The sequence below is a fragment of the Haemaphysalis longicornis genome, unplaced genomic scaffold (assembly GCF_048455015.1).
Source record: "Haemaphysalis longicornis isolate Haplotype H1 unplaced genomic scaffold, Haemaphysalis longicornis Haplotype H1 scaffold_8, whole genome shotgun sequence".
Classification (NCBI taxonomy): Eukaryota; Metazoa; Arthropoda; class Arachnida; order Ixodida; family Ixodidae; genus Haemaphysalis; species Haemaphysalis longicornis.
Window position 1 is genome coordinate 36,655,087 of NW_027526445.1, and position 7,492 is coordinate 36,662,578.

A 7,492-nucleotide genomic window follows, 5' to 3' on the forward strand; every position below is an offset into this window, starting at 1 on the left:
GTTTCAAGGACGGAGGCTACGAGAAGTTCACAAGATCCACCTTTTGTTTGTTAGAACCTATGCTTGGGAATGGGGAAGGGTTCATGTTGAATTTTATTTGTCTGAGTTCCTGGTTTCGATACCAGGTCAACTTTTGTTCGTTTATTTTATCATGTCTGTGCTCTTGAACCCCTGGTATTGCCACCTTTATTACCGGTTGCACAGGATGCAGCATTGTGGCGTAAATGGGTGTTTGTGTCTTCAAATTAAAGCCTACTCAGGCACCAGATTTATCTCTCCGAATGGCCAATACAATAATGTCAATATCGTTTTTACAAGCCAATTGAAAAATGTCCGAGGAACATCATATTGCCATGGGCATTTTAGCCCTTTCAGTGGGAATTTAACCCTTTCAGTGGGTATTTTCTTTTCAAGAACAAAAATGTTTTCTTTGTGTTCTGCTGCATGGTGCTGCGCTCTTTCTCACGTAAAGTCACATACATTTTGCTAACACACTCGGTGTCATGCAAATGTTTATAAATAGCCGCAAATACCTTGGCCAATATGCCTTTACAAAACCCCAGGTTCTTCGCACACAGGATGACAGCCACAGTATTGCAATGCACAGGCATGTTGACGCTCGTAGAACTCTACACGAAGAAACATGTTCGTACAAACAAGCACTTCCACATTCTGCTGCCTAACCCAGGTACACAAGCTTGCATGATAAAAGAGTTCTATCGACAACAGCAGCCGTGCAACAAACTAAAGACTGCGTTTGTTTCGCATGGCACTTGTGCTTTCCTTTGATCACATTATCTTTATTGTTTACAATACGGTGGAAATTGCCCACTTTTCGGACACAAAATGCCACCTGCAAACCTCACAGAGACACCACGTAATTCAACCCAAGCACGATTTTAGTGCCCGGAACTTTGGCGCATTTACAGTGGTATGGCGGCGGCGACGCCAACTTCACAGAGCGAGCGAATGCAGAAAGAAAATGGCGCAGGATAGTGGCGAGCGTGTGATGGGAAGGACGGTGCAGGCGACTATACTGGGGGACAACGTTCTGTGGCAATGCTGTCAAGGCGACGGAGCGTAACCACGTCTCTTCCCTGAACACCTGGAACGTACTGGTTAAGCAAAAGTATTTTACTGGCGTAACCTAAGCAATTCAAGGATATATAGCTGTTATGTAGTAGACTTGGATTGATAATGCCGCTAAATTACTAGCCAGAATATATAAAACTGAGAGCATTATTTTTTAGATTTTTTTATTTTTTTGTTGCTGCAGTCCCCGCTGGCGTTGCGGTGGTTTCTTTACGAAAAAGACCAAAAAGATGTAGTTGGTCCGTCTTTCATAGGAACCGGCAAAACAAGAAAGTAACAGATGCTTTTACAGGAGCAGTTGAATGTTTATTGTGCGTCAAATGTTTATTGGGCGTTGATATGAACTTGCTCATCGCTATTTATTTATTTATTTATTTATTTATTTATTTACAGAATACTGCAGGCCCATTTAAGGGCCCCAGCAGGAGGGGCAAGAATATAACACTGCACACAACTGTAAATCAGCAAGAACAATAAAAAGATACAAAAAGATACATCATGGGTCATGGTTCGATACGATCAAGTGCTTCTACAGAGCCGGTTAATGACTGAGGTAGGCAGTTCCAGTCGTTTATGGTTCGAGGAAAGTACGAGTATTTGAAAATGTTTGTTCTGGCGAAATACGGTGTTAATGAATGAGTCTGCCGATGCCGGGTTTGTCTTGTCGTAAGCGGTTTTAGGTACAAATCACGGTTTACTGACAGCTTGTTGTTATTCAAAAGAAAAAGAAATTTGAGCCTGTGAATTTTCCGACGTTTTTGTAGTGTGGGTATACTGTTTTCTTTCATAAGGTTTGTGGGGGAATCAGTTCTTCGGTACTTGGAGTAAATAAAACGGACCGCTTTGCGTTGGATTTGTTCAAGAGCCTCGATATTTCTTTTTGTGTATGGGTCCCAGACGATTGATGCATATTCCAACGAGGGTCGTATAACAGTCATGTATGTTAGTTTTTTAACAGTAGAAGGAGCATGCTTAAGTTTGTGCCTCAAAAAACCAAGTTTACGGAAAGAGGACGCACAAACATTAGAGATGTGCTTATTCCAGCTGAGGTTGTTGGTTAGAGTGACACCAAGGTACTTATACTCAACAACCTCAGCTAGTGTCTGGGTACCACATTGATATGTAAATGGTAAAATAGTTTTTTTGTTGCTTACTCGCATAAATACGGTTTTGTCTGTGTTTAACCTCATCTTCCATTGCTCGCACCATGCAAAGATATTATGGAGGTTAGTGTTTAGCAAGAGCTGGTCGTCATGGGAAGTGATTTCATTAAATAGCACACAATCATCAGCAAACAGTCTGATCTGAACCGGCGCGGAAACACTATGAACAATGTCATTAATATAAATTAAAAATAACAACGGCCCAAGAACACTCCCTTGGGGAACCCCAGAAGTTACGGGGAGAGGGTCAGAGCAATTGCCGGCAATGCTTACAAACTGAACACGGTCAGACAAGTAGGAAGAAATCCAGGAAATTATAAATTCAGGAAGGCCAATCGATTCCAGTTTTTGAATAAGCTTATCATGAGGAACAAGATCAAATGCCTTTGTGAAATCCAAAAAGATGACATCAACTTGACCTGCCTTATCTAAAATTTGTGAAAAACTGTGCACAACAGAGATCAATTGCGTTTCTGTGGAAAACCCTTTCCTGAATCCATGCTGAACATCCGAAAGTATGTTATTTTCATTAAGGAACGTTATAATAAATTTAGCTATAATGTGTTCAAGCACTTTGCAAGATGAAGACGTTATAGAAATTGGACGATAGTTTGGCACCAAATCTTTGTCACCCTTTTTGTGCACTGGAGCAATGCGTCCCACTTTCCAATCGCGAGGCAAGCGGCCGGAACGGATGGAAGCGCGGAAAATGATTATAAGAAATTCCGATAACATCTCGGCATATCGTCGTAAAAAAGTGTTGGGAATTTGATCAGGACCGGTCGAAGTTTTAGTTTTCAAATTCAGGAGCAACGAAACAATGCCGGGTAGAGATACAATATCTGGAACGTCATCATTACTTCGACACACTCGGTGCAGTGGCTCGTTAGAGGCGGAAAAAACGTTATAGAAGTACAAATTGAAATGATTGGCAATCGTTTTCTTGTCGACAATAGTTGCTCCTTCGTGCGTTATTTGCTCAACACAATTGGTCTTTTTGCTCAAAAAGTTCCAAAATTTTTGTGGGGCAGACGTAATAAAGTTGGGTAGAGTATCTTCAAAGTATCTACATTTAGCTATCCTCACAGCCTCGTTCAGTGTGTCCTGGGCAGAAAGAATAACGTTGCGTGGGGCACCCTTGCGTTTAAGCCGCTTAAGTTTTCTTTTCATGTGCAAGACGTTTCGCGTGATCCAAGGATTTGATTTGCGCGTTTTTTTAACTTTGCTAGGGATAAAATTATCTAGACAATGCAGGCATATGTCTTTAAATTTGTTCCACAATACTTCAGGGTCACTTCCCTGAAATCTGCTGAGGGAGAGATCGAGGTGGTCCAGAACACTCTCGTCATTTGCACGCGAAAAGTCTTTCACAGTGATTGATTTGGCATGGTGCGTAGTGCAAACAGCCTGCACGGGACAAGAAAAATAAACCATCTCATGGTCCGAAATGCCAGGTTCGACCGTTACAGAAAAAAGTTCAATTGTTCTCGTTATAAAAACCAGGTCAAGCAAAGATGCACTTGCGCCTTGCACCCGTGTCGGTTGGGTAACAATTTGATGCATGTTTTGGCTTATCATAATATCAAATAGGTACGACGCATGCTCATAGTTTTTTGTGTTCGGAAAGGAAGAGCTCCAATCTATGCCTGACAAGTTGAAATCGCCTGCTAGTATTGCCTTATCGTGCCTGCATGTGTTCATGTAATCGTAAAGTGACCGAAAGAAATCGGGCGGTGAATCGGGTGCACGATAAACTGCAAGAACTGCGAATGATCGTCCCCAAAAAGAAATTTTTATAATGACACTTTCGTGGTCTTGAATCTGATGTAATAGAAAAGATTTTATGTCGTGTCTGACAAGGATAGCAACACCGCCTCCTCGAGAAGCCCTATCTCGGCGATATGCCCGATATGACGGCGGAAATACGTCCTCATCGCAAATTTCAGGCCGCAACCAAGTCTCTGTTAGAACAACCACATGTGGATTGTAGCCTAAGATTAACGCTTCTAATTTCTGTGTTTTGTTGACGATACTACGAGCATTCAAATTCAAAATTCGCAGTTCTTTATCAACAGGAGTCACGAGTCAAGGACTGGGCGGGCGGCTTTTTTGGTTGGCGATTTTAACCCTAGCGTTCTTTGCATCGTCCCATTTGTACGTATCTCGGTCTACGTGAAGTTTGTCGTAATTGGGGGTTACTTTCTTGCCCTGACCTTTTTCAGACTTCGCGCTCTCCCACAAAAGCTTCCTTTTCCTAAGAGTCTCTTTCGAATAGTCGTTTTGTATTGATACGTCAGATCCTTTGAGTTTGTGCGCGTTTTTTAAGATTTTTTCTTTCTCATTGTAGTCCTGAAAGAACACGATAACTGGACGTTGGATGCCCGGCTTGCCAATTCTATGAATTCGACCGACGGAATGACATGGTACTTGAAGTTTATGGGCAAAAAGATCAGTTAAAACGTCCTTCTTTAAAGTTTCGGTGGTTTCCGAGGGATTTTCATTGATGCCAAAAACAATAAGGTTTGAACGCCTACTTCTGTCTTCCAAGTCAGTAATTTTTTCTTGAAGAAAGTTAACCTTGCGTTCAACACTATCTACCTTGTCTACCCTTTTTTCTAGTTGATTGATTCGCACAGACAAGTCCGTAAGTAATTTCTGCATGCCATCCTGCTGAGTTCGTAAAGCAGCCACTTCGGACGTCAACACCTTCTGGCCCTAAAAAATTTGCTTTAACATTTCATGAGTACTATCCTCCGCGGACAAATTGTCGGATTCATCCGATGAGGGCCCGGGATTCATCTCAACGTCACCGCACACAAGTAGCTTGCACAAACAATATACATCGTAGGCAATATGAACGCACTTCCGTGGGCACGGCAGAACCAGAAGACCACGAGAGTCACTTTTGATAGAGCAATAATATTCACCAATCTGCACAAGATAGGCGAAAGGCTTGTAAGGCAACATGCCGGAAACTGGTCCGCCGTGCCCACTGAAGAAGAACGCCTGAAACCGTTCTTTTAAAGGCTGGCTTGTCGACGTCACGTGCGCATCAGCTGGGGTGTTGTGCAGCGCAACTGGGGGAGGAGAAGCCGAACAACTGGATAACAGTGGTGAATCCGGGTAGTAGAGGCGCGTGTCTGTGGCCCATGAAGCAGTGGTTTGTTCCGATGAACGGGCGAGACCAAGCAGAAAAACCTGCACAAGATAGGCGAAAGGCTTGTAAGGCAACATGCCGGAAACTGGTCCGCCGTGCCCACGTCATCATTACTTCGACACACTCGGTGCAGTGGCTCGTTAGAGGCGGAAAAAACGTTATGGAAGTACAAATTGAAATGATTGGCAATCGTTTTCTTGTCGACAATAGTTGCTCCTTCGTGCGTTATACTTTGTCGATATGGCATCTTTATAATCATCAACTTTAGACACTGGATGGCACGCGCCGCAGCATTGCGTAAATAAGAGTGAAACCATAGGCAGACGCAAACCCTCCGTGCGAACGAAACCAAACGGGTTGTCAGCGAATCATTTCGTGAACACATGGTCCGCTGCAGTGAAAGGAGCAGCGGACCGAGTTACGAGCTCGAAAATCGCAAGTCGGCTATTCCGCAGGTTACGCCGTGTGTCCCCCGTACACGTAGGTGCTGGAATCCAGGCGCCCACTGTCGTTGCCCAATAGCGTCTTGATAAACTACTTCGCTTTGCCTCTCCTAGACGGCAGCACCATCTGAAGAAAACGACACAAGGCGCGTTCGTCGTTCTATTTACGTGTCTAATCGAGCGCAGTTGGGAGCGCGTTTTTTACCACCTGCTGCGGCGGAAGAGTTCATGGCTTGAACACTGGTGCAGCCGCGTCAATCAGACATTTTTCTGGCGATGTCGTTTCCGAGACGGATATGATGTCAGTGAGATTTCGTGGAACCCGGCATAGAACACTTAAGTGTTAAAACATGGGGTTTTCGTCAACGGCTTTCGGCGGCTCGCCTCTTCACTCTCTGCATATTTATCTTCAACAATTTATGTCTTCATCTTTAACAATTTCACTTTACCAATTTAATTACCTGATTTATTTATTTATCTTTAGCAATTAATTTTATGATTTATATAATTATATTTAGCAAGCTTCGCTGTCCAAACTAACGAAGCCAGTGGCTTGCAAAGCGTACGCGCAAGTGAAACTGATGCGAACGGGACTCTCCGCCGTTTCCGAAACCGGTTCGGTTAGCCACTTTGCCGGCGCAAGCGAGTGTGGGCGTAAGCATGTGCGCGTGCTGCTGTTGCGGAATACCGCGCCAGCGCTGTGTAAGTACAATACGCTTGCCAGTGGGTCTGCCCACTTTTCATCTCCAGAAGAATTTACAAATCAGTGCATGCCGTCAAAACTGCAGCGCTGGAAAGAAAAATTCACTTCCCTTCTGGACTATACAGAGTTAGACCCCACCGTCTGTCTGAGTTCTCCAGCCGAAGCGTTGGCTTGTGTTTACAAATAAATGACGCAAATGACGCATGCGAAAGAGATGCCAATACGGCTGCATGCTTCGTGATCGTGGTTCAGTGCACTCAACTACGATACTCATGTGAAGAAATGAACAGTGTCAAATGCGTATATGGGACGCCGAAATGGAAACTGAAACCAGTTAATTAGAGCTACTTTCGCGCAGTAATAAAGGTCAGTTAGCTTTCCCTCCCCCGAACCCCATACCTGTTGCTCCAGTGCATTGCCACAGAATGGTGGTCACGAGTATAGAATCGCAGAACGCCTGCGTGATGTACGTTGTCCGTCAGCGTCCTCCATGCTCCGTGGCTCCTCCGTGACATTACGCGGGAGGTTGAAACACGATATACACAAAACATGCTCGACGGAGGCGGCACTCTGCGAGATAATGCCAGAGCAGGCCGCACCATCGTGCATTCGCCGATCACGCGACGGCTTCCTGAGACACATCAGACGTGCCCAGCGACCAAGAAGTAAGACGTTCCGCTGAGCACAAATTTCCCTTGAGAGAGTGTAACAATTGTCAGTTTTTTTATGAAGACATGGTCTTACAGCCTTTTCAATTTCACTCCCGTCCTTTTCCTCGTCTTGTGTTATTTGTGTCCGTCCCTCGTTACTACTGCCGATTGAAATCTCCCATGGTGTACCTAGCGCAATTTTCGCTGTGGCTTTAGTCAAAGTAACTCACGCAGTTTGGTGTGTCTGAGATCAGAGTTACTCAATATACACAGTTGAGAAACTC